This window comes from Pygocentrus nattereri, chromosome 1 (genome assembly GCF_015220715.1).
Source record: "Pygocentrus nattereri isolate fPygNat1 chromosome 1, fPygNat1.pri, whole genome shotgun sequence".
Lineage (NCBI taxonomy): Eukaryota > Metazoa > Chordata > Actinopteri > Characiformes > Serrasalmidae > Pygocentrus > Pygocentrus nattereri.
In genome coordinates this window covers 21,642,232-21,656,372 of record NC_051211.1, presented here as the reverse complement: position 1 = coordinate 21,656,372, position 14,141 = coordinate 21,642,232, and the positions used below count along the sequence as shown (strand labels likewise).

General features: G+C 38.9%; 1 non-coding gene across 1 annotated transcript; it reads left to right on the top strand.

The window, feature by feature from the left end:
- The first annotated feature begins 9,222 nt into the window (after nucleotides 1-9,222).
- Nucleotides 9,223-9,327, top strand: LOC119264484. Its single transcript, XR_005131060.1, has one exon. It is a non-coding gene; the product is annotated as a U6 spliceosomal RNA (small nuclear RNA).
- Nucleotides 9,328-14,141: the final 4,814 nt, after the last annotated feature.

The window sequence follows — 14,141 nt, the reverse complement described above, 5'->3', positions numbered from 1 at the left end:
AGCATAACTTTTAGCTAACTTTGTTTACACCAGAAAAAGACAAGTGGCCAAGCTATAACACATATATAAACGTCACAGATAGAAGGACATAGAAGTAATGTTATTAACAGCTTTTCTATTGTGTGCTTTCATTTATCTGCAGTTTTTTGAAGCCCAGTATTCACAGTGTTGGCCTACTATTGCTGTTGACATTAGGTTAATGTCAGTGTAAGGTCACATAGCGAATGTTTGTAACGCAGCTTTACAACCCCCAACTCCTCAATAAAGACAGTCAGGTGAGAAGAATATTACCAGCTCAAAAAACCCTGATTGGTCTCTCATTAATGCTTCAGTTCATGTAAATGACAAAAAAAGCAATGTAGTACTAAACACAGGCAAGGACAGAAAGAAAGAAGCCTGAAGGAGACAGACAGGGCAGAGGAGCAGGCCTGATGGAGGTTAGTGGTGAAGATGAAAGCGAGTGTACAAATGTTATTCTGTGAAAATGTAAATTAAAATGTAATTGAGAAAATCTAAAATGTGTTGTGCCAGTGTGTCTCCTTGGATCACCACCTTACGTTGGTGGAGAGGTTTGCGTGCCTACATGAACCTAGGAGCTATGTTGTCAGGGGCGAAAGCTCCTGGTAGGGTCTCCCAAGGCAAACAGGTCCGAGGTGATGGGCCAGACAAAGGGTGATCCAAAAACCCCATATGACGAACAACATCAGGACCCAGTTTCCCTCACCCGGATTAGGGTTACCGGGGCCTCACCCTGGATCCAGGCCTGGGGGAGGGGCTCCTCGGGAGGGGGGAGTATACCCCCCCCGATTTACGTAACCTCTGATATACGTGGCTAATTAGAACCTTTTAAAAGAACTGTTCTTTGAAGAACCACATCATGTAGGTTTTTCATCATGTAGAAGAGCTATTTAATCATGTAAAGAACCATGTATGCATGCAGATGGTCCTTTGAATTGTCATGGTTCCATAACCATTGTCGTTACTAAAAATCATTGAAGGATTTAAGGTATTTAAGGGTGTATATACTAATCATAAAGTTAAGTAGGCTAAAGAAAGCTTTTTATCTCAATGCTTTGTTTTATTTTGTTAAAAGCAATGTAAATAGAATAAATCCTGTAATGCAGACACTCTAGGGAGGATAAAAAGTGAAGGTGGCAATATTAAGAGTTTTAAATCACAGTTTAGGAAAATCCCAGGTAAAGCAGGCTTTATTCTTTCTAAGACAGACATATAGAGTCCTCTAGCGGTGTAGTAAAGGAGAAAAATCCTCACATATCAAACATTGGTTTGTGTGACTAACGATGTGCACAGCAACCCCAAACCACATGAGTAAATGAAGTTTAACAGTAAGAGATTTTAGCTTGGTTTTCACTTTCCTTGTTCCCTTTATGTTCGAAGGTCTGGAAAAACAGGAAGGGTGAAAAAAATAATCTCGTCCTCAGTTTACTGTACTGATACATTAATACTATAATCACGCTAATACTATAAGCGAGCGCACAGAAACTGCACACCTAAGATGGGCTTAATCTTAATGTTTTGCTTGCCAGACAACAAATGGCTTCCCTGCCATTTCCCATACTGGCTGTAGTGACATGGTAGTGTGAGTGGATGATATGGAAAAACCTGAGGACATATTTCTTTTCCAAAATGTTATTCATTTTCATTTTATACAGTAAAGCTGTCAAAGTAAACAAAGATTAGGCTATTAGATCAAGCAAATGTTTAAAATTAAATATTTAAATAAGATGATGTTATAATGGACTAATATCCAGTTAGCTACTTGTTGCGCTTGAGAATCGACAGATTGGCCAGCCTATTTCATTGGTTTTGGCTGATCCCTGTCGTAGTTTCTCACTTTCAGTGCAGAACTTTACATGATTGATGTTATTTAGATAACATTTTTAAGATGAACAATATTAGATTTTTAATGTACTAGTTTATGCCAGTTAACTCAAGCCTGACAGGCTAAAGAGCAAATAATATTATTTATATTGTGTCTTATAAATAAAAAAACAGAAAGCACTTGAAATGTATTTCTTTCATTCGTTTATTTAGTCCACACAATGTGATCTTCCAGTAAAAGCTAAGGAAAAAAGCCATCGACCAATTTGTCAGTAAAGAAACCCGAATGGGCCATAAAAAGGCATCTGACTCTACAACACTTGTTGTTTACAGGCTCTGTCTTATATGAGGCAGTTCTTTGGTGTACTAGGAAAACTGACAATAAACACAACATAGTCTGAAAAGTATATTGTGATGTCATTTATCACAACAATGATAATATGCTGATCTAGACTCATCGTCCATTTTATCAGCTCCACTTACTGTATAGGTGCACGTTATAGTTCTACAGTTACAGACTCTGTTTCTCAGCACACTTTGTTAGCCCCTTTCACCCTGTTCATTAATGTCACCATCACGTCAGTGTCACTGCAGTGCTGAGAATGAGCCCCCTCCGAAATAATACTTGCACAGTGATGGTGCTTTGTGGGTCCTGAGCATTGAAGAACACAGTGCAAGGAAACTAACAAGGTAGGAAGAGCTACAGATGGACTACAGTCTGTAATTGTAGAACTACTAAGTGCACCTGTAGAGTAAGTGGAGCTGATACAATGGACAGTGAGTGTAGATACAAGGTAGGTGTGCTTAATAAAGTGGCTAATTGGTGTATATCAGCATATTACCCACCCCTACACAGAAAATGTATCTGTTCAACACTGCACAAAACTGTCCTCTGGAATTCACCTCTTTCAGTTAGGTGTTTTCTAGTTCCAGTGTCTACCATATATGCACAAGCAGTCAGCCATTAAGTGAGTATTAAGCCACTGTCGCAGTGCCACTCTGAGGAAACAGTAGCACTTTCTAAGTCAGGAAAAAACAACAAAAACACTGTAATGGTCAGCTTGTTAGAACTGGATAACAGCACTGTAGTGTTTTACCCTAATATAATGCAGCTGATCTCAAACTCATTGTAACAAAAGTGTTTACAAAGTTCAGGTTTATGTGTTACTAAAAAGAAAAGAAAAAGTTGCAGCACAAAACCTAGTTTTAATGTTGAGCTTAGTAGTTACGAAATGTTTACACCTCCACCTGAGCAGGAGTACGTTGGGTACGTTTAGATAAAATTCTAAATGCTACTTGCTGTGATCTTACTCACAGCTCTACTCATCACTCTGGTTTTAACTCATAACTGAGCATGAAGTTAAACACCCACAACTCCAGCTCAGTGAGACTCAACAGCTGCCTAAATATCTAAACTGGGGCTGCTGTTGTGTTGGTTAGCCAGAAACTGTCGTTTAAAGAGCTGCGTATTTGGTTGTCTGAGGGAAATATTAAAGAATAAACAGTCGATCGTAGAAAAACGGCTTACTTCTGACTGAAAAATAAAATTCCAACTTATATGAAACAGAAAACAGTTAGACACCAAGAATACATAGAAAAGGTACAGTCATTTAGTAAAGAATAAGGCTCCACATACATACATGACCTTATTGGCTACCATTATGTCCTAATCAACATACATTATATTGCCAAAAGTATTCGCTCGTCTTCCAGCTATAACAGCTTCAACTCTTCTGGGAAGGCTTTCCTCAAGGTTTAGGAGTGTGTTTATGGGAATTTTTGACCGTTCTCCCAGAAGTGCATTTGTGAGGTCGGAAGGCCTGGCTCACCGTCTCCGCTCTAATTCATCCCAAAGGTGTTCTATCAGGTTGAGGTCAGGACTCTGTGCAGGCCAGCCAAGTTCTTCCACACCAAACTTGCTCATCTGTTTTTATGGACCTTGCTTTGTGCACAAGTGCGCAGTCATGTTGGAACAGGGAGGGGCCGTCCCCAAACTGTTCCCACAAAGTTGGGAGCATGAAATTGTCCAAAATCACTAGGTCTGCTGAAGCATTAAGAGCTCCTTTCACTGAAACTAAGGGGCCAAGCCCAACTCATGAATAACAACCCCACACCATAATCCCCCCTCCACCAAACTTTACACGTGCAGTCAGACAAGTACCGTTCTCCTGTCAACCCCCAAACCCAGTCTTGTCTGTTGAATTGCCAGATGGAGAAGCGCGATTCGTCACTCCAGAGAACACGTCTCCACTGCTCTAGAGTCCAGTAGCGGCGCTTTACACCACTGCATTCGATGCTTTGCATTGTGCTTGGTGATATAAGGCTTGGATGCAGCTGCTCGGCCATGGAAACTCAGTCCATGAAGCTCTCTACGCTGTTCTTGAGCTGATCTGAAGGCCACATGAAGTTTGGAGGTCTGTAGCAATTGACTCTGCAGAAAGTTGGCGACCTCTGCACACTATGCACTTCAGCATCTGCTGACCCTGCTCTGTCGTTTTATGTGGCCGACCACTTAATTGCTGAGTTGCTGTGGTTCCCAATTGCTTCCACTTTGTTATAATCCCAATGACACTTGACTGTGGAATAATTAGTAGTGAGAAAATTTCACGACTGGACTTGCTGCAGAGGTGGCATCCTATCATGATACCACACTGGAATTCACTGAGCTCCTGAGAGTGACCCATTCTTTCACTAATGTCTGTAGAAGCAGTCTGCAGGCCTAGGTACTTGGTTTTATACACCTGTAGCCATGGAAGTGATTGGAACACTTGAATTCCATGATTTGGATGGGTGAGTGAACACTTTTGGCAATATAGTGTATTAATTTTGGGCCATGTCCAGCTTTGTCCGAAAAGAGCTGTATCATTCTTCTTGGCTACTTTCCAAAACCTTAGAATACCAAAAAAGTTGTATTTCAGTTTTGGGATGCACTCATAAAGAATATGACTTCACAAGGTTCCCTTTATCTACATCCTAGAAAATCCTCATAATCCTCATCCTAGGTGTAGAAATCCTACATGGTATTTGGTTATCATCTTTTAGGTCACACTAAGCTCACTGTGACTGAAGGCACAGGGTGAACAGAGTTCATTTTACTAGAGATGCAGAACTTAATAAATCTCCACAAGACAATGGCTGTAGATAATCAATTTTATTCAGTTTGACTTGTACACATTGCCCTGTTCTTTGCTGGATATTTTTACCGTCAAAGAGGTTATTACAAGCTGCCGCTGCGTTTTTATGGCAGCAGGTTTATACATTGGTTCATGAACATGTAATCGGTAAAGTGACATTCACATTAGTTAGTTGTGACTGGTTAAGACATGACTTAAGGATTTGTGGTGCAACCAAATTTAGTAAAAGGATAGATTGAAACTAACTAGTGTTAACTAAGGACTTTACTTCCAACCTTAAGTATAAACTTAGGAAACACTGGTGCAGTCCAGTCTAGGTCTACAGTACAAATACATGCATTTTATTTACTATTTTTAAAAAAATAAGTGAACCTGAAGTTTTCTTTGCACTTGATTTGCCGGACCACCATATGAAAACATACATTTTAAGCCAAAAGCTACTGCAAATAAGGTCATGTATTGGTGAAAAGAGGAAAATACCACCTCTAGAGCAATCTGTTTTAAAATCAATGGCATGTACAAAAGTTTAGACACAAGACGGTGCTTGGTAACGTCAGCTTGTAAACTTTTTTCTTCTTTCTGTTCTGGTTTTAAGATGTTTTACCCACTCTAACTTGCAGATCATTTGGAGTTATGTGATACACTTTAGCACCCATGTGTCAAACCCAAGACCAGGTACCAGATCAGGCCCGTAGCATGATATTATCTGGTCCTCAAAACTCTTTAAATTTGCTATCAATATTAGCCAATTTCACAGTGTGCTGCACTACAATCCCCAGCATGCACTGGAGCATAATGTGTGTAATGTAATGTATTATGATGTTTATAATGTTGTGTACTGTAGCTTATTTATATATTTATTCATTTATTTATTTTATTTTTGAATATTTAAAGTATTCATTATGTAATATTTTTATTTTGATATTGTGGTTTTGGCATATTTTGAATAAACAATAACCAGCCAGCTCAGGTTACAGCAAAATGTTAGTTAACAATCAGTTAAAAACACAGATGTTCTCTGGCCCATAGATTTGTTGAGGTTTTTAATATGATTCTTTTAGTGGTGGAGTTTGACACCCTGGATTTAGCACAGGCCACCATTAGAATTAAATTATAAAACTACTTTTAAATGAATCAAATATAAATAATGTTATGCTTAAAGCAAGTTGACATGAACAGAATATGTCATCTGGCCAGGTGTGCGAAAGGGTGTTATGGTATCTATCAATAGATTTTTTTAAGCTAAATGAAATATGTGAAACTGTTTAATCCAAGAAAAAAAAAAAACAGGATTAGTGCACTGACGTCTTGCAGCATTATTGGAGTGCCAGTGTGTGGTCATTCCACTCTCCAAGAATTCGACTCTAAACATGAGATGCCTTCGTCTGGCTAGACAACACTCAGGTTACGGTCTGCTCTGAAAGGTACGTGCACACCTGATATGGGGTGTGTTCAATTTAGACGAATGCCATGAATGTAGATTCAGTTTTTCCAAGAGGCTTAAAACCTGCCACAAAAAGCAAGGAGTGCCAACTATGTTCTAATGGATTGACAAAGGTCAAACCTTTGTAAAATGATATTTTTTCATCTTAATTTTACAACAAAAACCTATATATATTAGGTTTTATCTTTATTTGCATTTATTCTAATGATATATGGTGTTTTTTTTACTAGAAAAAACATTTATTGCAAAAATAATAGTATATTACTATATCATAGTAATGTTTTTTCTAGTGAAAAACTCCACATATCTTTAGAATAAATACATAGCATATATATAGATGTGAGTGTGTTTGTTTAATCATTTTCAAGCCTCTCCTCGAGGAAGTCCAGTATTATATGTAGTTAAAAAGCAGCTCCTGGTTTGACCAATCAGTGCTCAGTAAATTGTGCTCATGATGTAATTGATGATATTAAGAAGTCTCTGTGGTGACTGTGAAGGTATCAAGGAAAAATATGGACCAAAGAAATTATTGTTACTTTTTATTGTTTTAATGTTTATTTGAATTATGAATATGACTTTATTCTAATGCATGTATTGTGATAAACTCTATTTATTGTGATAAAACTGCTGAGGTAGACTGTTTAAAAATGAGCTTAGGTTCCTTAAAACTTTCACACAGTACTGTGTATATATATATATATATATATATATATATATATATATATATATACTGTGCATTTATGTGCAAAAGTGTATTGCATGCAAAATTATATTTAAGAAGCTATTTATTTAGATTCATAAGATATTATAACTATTAGCCTATCTTCACTGTTCCAAAAACAACAACAACAAAAAAGCATTGTAAATGTAAAAAAAGTCTCGTATTTCCAAAAAGGAGACTTTACAGAAGAAGGCAGAACATTCCTCACATTTACTGTAAGTCAATGTAGAAAGATTTTATTTGAAGTTTTTAATTTTTTATATTTTTGGCCAGCGACAATATACACCCTTAAAAATAGTCATTAGCGCTACTATTATATTAAACACAGATAACTTTAAAGCAGTAAGTAATGGTTTTATGTATGCGCATGTTTTGATTTCCTTTCCTTCTGGCAGCTCAATATTATGTGTAAGTATAATGCTAAACTTAATGCTATTTTATTATGATAAGTAAGTAAGTGATACTTTTTTGATCCCACAACCAGGGAAATTCCACCTCTGCATTTAACCCATCCATGAAGTGAAACATTACATACACACTAGTGAACACACACACTAGGGGGGAGTGAGCACACTGAGATCACCACCAGAGCGGTGGGCAGCCCTATCCACAGCACCCGGGGAGCAGTTGGGGGTTAGGTGTCTTGCTCAAGGACACCTCAGTCATGGACTGTCAGCCCTGGGGATCGAACCGGCAACCTTTCGGTCACAGGGCCAGATCCCTAACCTCCAGCCCATGACTGCCCCGTTTTTTTTTCTTAAATCAGGTGTACTGGTGAAAGAACTGAACAAATCCATGTGATGGCTTGAGTGCTGCCAGGAGAAATCAAGCTTGTGTTCTTCTAACTCTCACAAGACATCATCAACTTTTTTGAAAACAGGAATTTCTTGTTAATTTTTCCTGCCTAAATGTTTATTAGTTTTTTTTCTATAAACTAAAGTAAATATTATAGAAAAAACAATAAACAGTGCATTGTGATTTATGTCTGCCTGTGTTAACCATTTCCAAAGCACTCCTTGATGAAATTCATGTGATCGGAAATAAACTGACCATATTGTCATGCACACATGACTGTTGTCATCACAGATGGTGTGATGAACTAATAAGATCCTCAGAACATTATTTTTCACTCTCCCATGAAGTTTTCTTATCGGATATTTGAGTTTCTGTCATGACAGCGACATTATATTTAATTTTGAGGCATTCCTTTGTAATAAATAGAAGTAAATGTATTTATTTTTTGTCACTGGAGTTTATTTATGTCACTGCCAGTTTATTGTAATTCTAATTGTTTGTGAGATTACAGGTTTATGGATGCACTCCCTGAACACATTCTCTTCTTTTGAATGTCTCTGGCGACATCGATTAGCAAGGCAGGGTGCCATTACTGAATCTTTTGTACAAGGTATTTGTCTATTGTTTGCTTTGGTGTTATGTTAAGCTCCACTTTCTGCTTTCAGCCAGTGCAGATGTTATGACAGATGGTATGAGCAAGTGTCTGTGTACGGTACTGTGCAAAAGTCAGGAATCACCCATTATTTACTTTAATTTCCAGTTAAAATGGTCAATGAGTACAAGTTATTCTTTTTTCAGCACCAGGTCAAAAAGCATATACATATAACGACCTGCCACCTGCCACCTACCTTCCTACCTTCTGCACTCATAGGGTCTCACTCACCAGTCATTCGTAAGAAGACATTTCCTCTTAAAACCCACCTACAGTTTTTACAAAGATTCTGACATTCACCAATGTTTATTTGGACCTTATTGGATATATTTATGAATGTGCCCAGTGTCCATTTTATCAGCTCTACTGACTATATAGGAACACTTTGCAGTTCTACAAATACAGACTAACTCGCTGTCCACTCTATTAGCCATTTCTATTTTGTCGGTCCACCTTGTAGATGTAGAAGTCAGAGACGATAGCTCATGTGCTGCTGCACAGTTTGTGTTGGTCATCCTATCGTTCTTCATGAATAACTTGTACTTAACAGCCATTTGGACTGGAAATTAAATAAATGCTTTACTGTAAAAAATGTCTCATCATTTCATCCTAAAAAATGACTTTATGTGGTAAAGCTCGCTACGGCAGCACATATACTAAAATTGGATCGATACAAAGAAGATTAGCATGGCCCTTGCGAAAGGATGGCACACAAATCCGTGAAGCGCTCCGTATTCTTAGGGTAGTCGTGTGCTGGAGGTTAGGGAACCAGCCTCATGACCGGAAGGTCGCCGGTTCGATCCCCAGAGCCGACAGCACATGACTGAGGTGTCCTTGAGCACGACACCTGACCCCCACCTGCTCCCCGGGTGCTGCGGATTGGGCAGCCCAGCGCTCCGGGCAAGTGTGCTCACTGCCCCCTAGTGTGTGTGTGTGCTCACTAGAGTGTATGTGGTGTTACACTTGACGGACGGGTTAAATGAGGAGGTGAAATTTCCCCGTCATGGGACTAATAAGGGTCGCTTAATCTTAACAAATAAATTAACTAGTTTTATTCATCCTAAATACACACTTATAATGAACAGTTCTTTCAATCAAAGTATTTTGAGCTGGATAAAACTAGTCTGATTGCTTGTTACTGTGTTAAGTAATTGTTTTAGGTTAATCTGACGAGCCACTTTTTACAGTTCTGATCCTTCTGAAGGTGTGTATCAACGGAAGAAATAAGACTGAAAAAAGGCCTTGACAAGGTCAGTTTTCATAAATGTAACATATTTCGAATACGGCTTCTTCATGTTAATTGCCACAACTTTTCTTTGTTTTAAACTGTCCAAGATTCTAAAACTTTCCCTTGTTTATATCCAGGTTAAAATAATAAAAATACCAGCTTTTCAGAAATTGCCTCATCATTGGGAGTTGCCTCAGTAGCTCTACATGAAGCTGCTACCCAGTAGATATTCTTCATTGTGCAAACACCTGATTATAACAAAGACCGAGCGATTCTGAATGATGACAAGGCAGAAATGGAGTGAGTCATCAACCTTTAGGATGAAACTAATGATGAGGAGCAGTATAAGTAGAATAGACAATCATCTGAAATAGTCATCAGTTATTAACTTGGCAACACTCCTGAACATTTCGTAAGTTGTCTTCTGTTGTAGGTATTTGGATTTTGATGAATTGGTGTGAAATGGGCGTTTGCTGTATCTACCTGTGAGCCTAGAACAATGAAACCGAGATCAAAAGATGAGCCTCCGAGGAAAGAGAGAATGGATCTCAGGTTACAGCCCAAGTTTATATTCTGCCCACAGCTGCTACACGAATATTGCCACAACACAGTGTATTGTGTAAACGCTTCTGAGAAAGGCAGTTTTGCCAGGATCTGGATGTATCATTACTGATGGAATCGAAATAAACGTCAGAGAGAGCCTTTCGATGATGATGGTCGCATGTGCTTGAATATATATTTAGATGAAGTACAATGCCAGGAGTTTCAGTGTGGTTTCCATTCTTCGGACTCCTGGGCAGATCAATGTGTTGCTGTTGGAACAAACGTGTAAATGGTAACTTAACCGGGGAAGAACCATAAAAAACATAACCAATGTTAACGTAAGTTAATGCACTTCATCTAAAGTAGTTTTGGGGCGTCCGTTCATCATGAAATGTTCACACAGACACAGCTCGTGTTTTTTCAAGATGACAAAAATGAATAGACACGGTTTTTGTTCCGTCAGTGACGAGATGAAGATTAAGATTTTGTTCCGTTTAAAGTGAATGGCCCTTATAAACACAACAGCCACCTTTCCTAAGTAAGAAGTCACTGATCAAACAATTCACTTTTGGAAACGATGCCTGTCATGTATCAGCAGCAACGCTGGTAACTACATTTACTGTAAACACAGTTGTATGCATTGTTTGCGCTCTTTGTCAAATGATGATTTGTTGAGCTCCTGAGCCAAAATAAGTTCACCTGTCTTCTACAGCAAACACACTTCTGCACAATCTAATGCACAGCAACTGTGTATTTGATGAATTAAACATATGGGGGGTGGGGCACACAAAATGTGGCCTGTACAAAAGTGATGGCAAAAGTTATCTTCAGAAAAATAAATAGAAGTTGTGCACTAAAACTGTACTCAATGTCATAGAAATGTGTGTTTGATGAGGACTGTGTATGATGTTCCAGTACATAACAACTTACTAAGGTTCTACACTAGGAATAAAAAAAGTGCCATTTAGACCAGTTCAGCTCATCAGTATACCATGCAAAGGTCTTAGGCCAGGCAAGAAAATGGCTTTAAACCATTTATTTGAACAGTAAGTGTGTTTTTGATTGTAAAAAGACTAGACAACATCAGTGACACTGAGCAAGTCAGTAAAATTATTTATATCTCCTGAGATTGTAAAAAACACAGGTTTGGTTCCTAAGCCATTGTATGGATATCGCTTTAAACTATAGACGTATTACACAGTGAGTACTGTGAATGATTTGATAGCTAGTATGAAGCTAATATGTAAATTATGTACATATATGGACCCTTAGAGTTTAAAGGGTTATCTTAACTAAACAGTAATGAGCGCGGAGCAGATATTGGGTAGGAACTACAGATACCGGGTTTGGGAATAATTACATTAACACTGACAGATATAGAATCACAATGTATTGTATTAATGTTTATTTGTATTATATAAATATTTTGTATTTTGTTGATTTTCTCAGTGTAAATAAGTTAACAAATAAGCTTACATGCTTATTTTAATTGTAATTATTATTGGTATTATTTATTTGCACAATTTAGCATATTCAAAAATGATCAAATCCAGCCTGTGCAGGAGAAATGGCACATTTTATATTTGTTTCATTTTGTCCAATATATTAAACTCAGGGCGGCACGGTGGCGTGGTGGGTAGCGCTGTCGCCTCACAGCAAGGAGGGCCTGGGTTCGATTCCCCGGCCAGGCGGTCCTCTCTGTGTGGAGTTTGCATGTTCTCCCCGTGTCTGCGTGGGTTTCCTCCGGGTTCTCCGGTTTCCTCCCACAGTCCAAAGACATGCAGTCAGGTCGATTGGACAGGCTAAATTGTCCCTAGGTGTGAGTGTGTGAGTGACTGTCTGTGTCTGTCTGTCTGCCCTGCGATGGACTGGCGACCTGTCCAGGGTGTATCCTGCCTTCCGCCCGAAGACTGCTGGGATAGGCTCCAGCTCCCCCCCGCGACCCTGACGGAGAAGCGGCTTGGAAAATGGATGGATGGATGGATATTAAACTCAGCACAAATATAGCAATGGTGCTCTAAAATGAGTACAAAAATGCTAATGCTAAAAGTGTGTTGCCTGCAGAGGCTGTGTAAACGTTTTGCATACAGGAAAGCAATCATGTTATTTACATTTACATTTATGGCATTTGGCTGACGCTCTTATCCAGTTTGATCATTTATACACAGGTAGGCGAAGGTGGTGTTAGGAGTCTTGCCCAAGGACTCTTATTGGTATAGTGTAGGGAGATTACCCAGGTGGGGATTGAACCCCATTCTACAGCGTAGAAGGCAGAGGTGTTACCCACTACAGTTATCTGGCCGGGTGTGTTCTAATCTTATTTTATTTTATTTTATCATGCGTAAATATGATCTTCAATGGTCAGGACCCCACAGGACCACCACAGAGCAGTTATTATTTGGGTGGTGGGTTGCTCTCAGCACTTCGGTGACACTGACATGGTGGTGGCATGTTATAGGGTGTTGTGCTGGTATGAGTGGATCAGACACAGTGGTGCAGCTGGAGTTTTTAAACACTGTGTCCACTCACTGTCCACTGTATTAGACATGCCTACTTTGTTGGTCCACCTTGTAGATGTCCAAGACAGGAGCTCATCTGATCCACTTGTTCCAGCGCAACACACGCTACCGTGTCAGTGTCACTGCAGTGCTGAGAATGATCACCTCCCACATAATACCTGCTCTGTCCTGCAGGCGTCCTGAATATTGAAGAAAAGGCAAAAGTAGGGCTGACAAATTATGCAGAGAAACAGATGGACTACAGGCCAGAGTAACTTCAAAATCTTTGTCATTGCTGTGAAATGAAAATATTTCAAGAGATCTCAAATAGCCTGACGCATAATTTGATTGGATCAGACTTCCATGCAGATTTGAATAGAAAATATGTGACATTGTGGCAGTATGTTTGTGTCTAAGTGTGGTTGAGTGGAAAAGAGGGATCTTCAGGGCATGTTTGATGCATGTATCAACAACAGTAAGTACATGTGTTCTTTACTGCTGATTATCCTCTCCACTTAGCTACACAAGAGTGCATCTCAACACCTATTAGAAGAGGTAATTTCCTTTAACAGCTATTGTAAATAAACAGTCTCTGGTCGTTTTGCTCTGAGCCCTGATCATGGCCTGCTGCGTTGCCATGAAAGCAAAACAGTACATATACAGCTCCACCTTTAAAGACTGGCGTGAAAAGGACATAAGGTCATAATAAGACCTAAAGAGATGGATCTCTGTAGAAACAATAGGAGTGACTCATGAAGACTAGAAGTCGTGTAATACATAGCCTTATATGATTCTGCTGCATTGTAAATGACCATGATGCAATATACAGTATAATTAATGTATCCTCAACCCAACCCAAGAGAACTATTTGTGTTTATTGAGATTTAAGATTGTGTATTTTGGGGTGTGTTTACTGTTACTCATCAGTGAAAATATGTTAATGATCTTTGAGAGAAAAAGAAGGAAGAGCTCAAAGAATCACTTTGTCACTGTAGTTACAATTATTTGGCACATTTTGCACATTTGTGAAGATGAAGCATGTAAAGAAAACATGCTTATATAAAATACCAGCTGGTCTGCTTCTGTATTTTTAGTAAGCAATTAGTTGAGCAGTACCACAAGGTCAGCAAGTGCATTCATGTAAAAAGCCTCGCAGCAGAACTGCGTGAAATTGCCTGAAAAGCTCATTTATCACGGAATCATAGTGATGATATTAAAGCATTTCTGAGGAATGAACCCATGCTTCCTGTGACTGTACATCGTACCTAAAGCATGTTTTTGGGC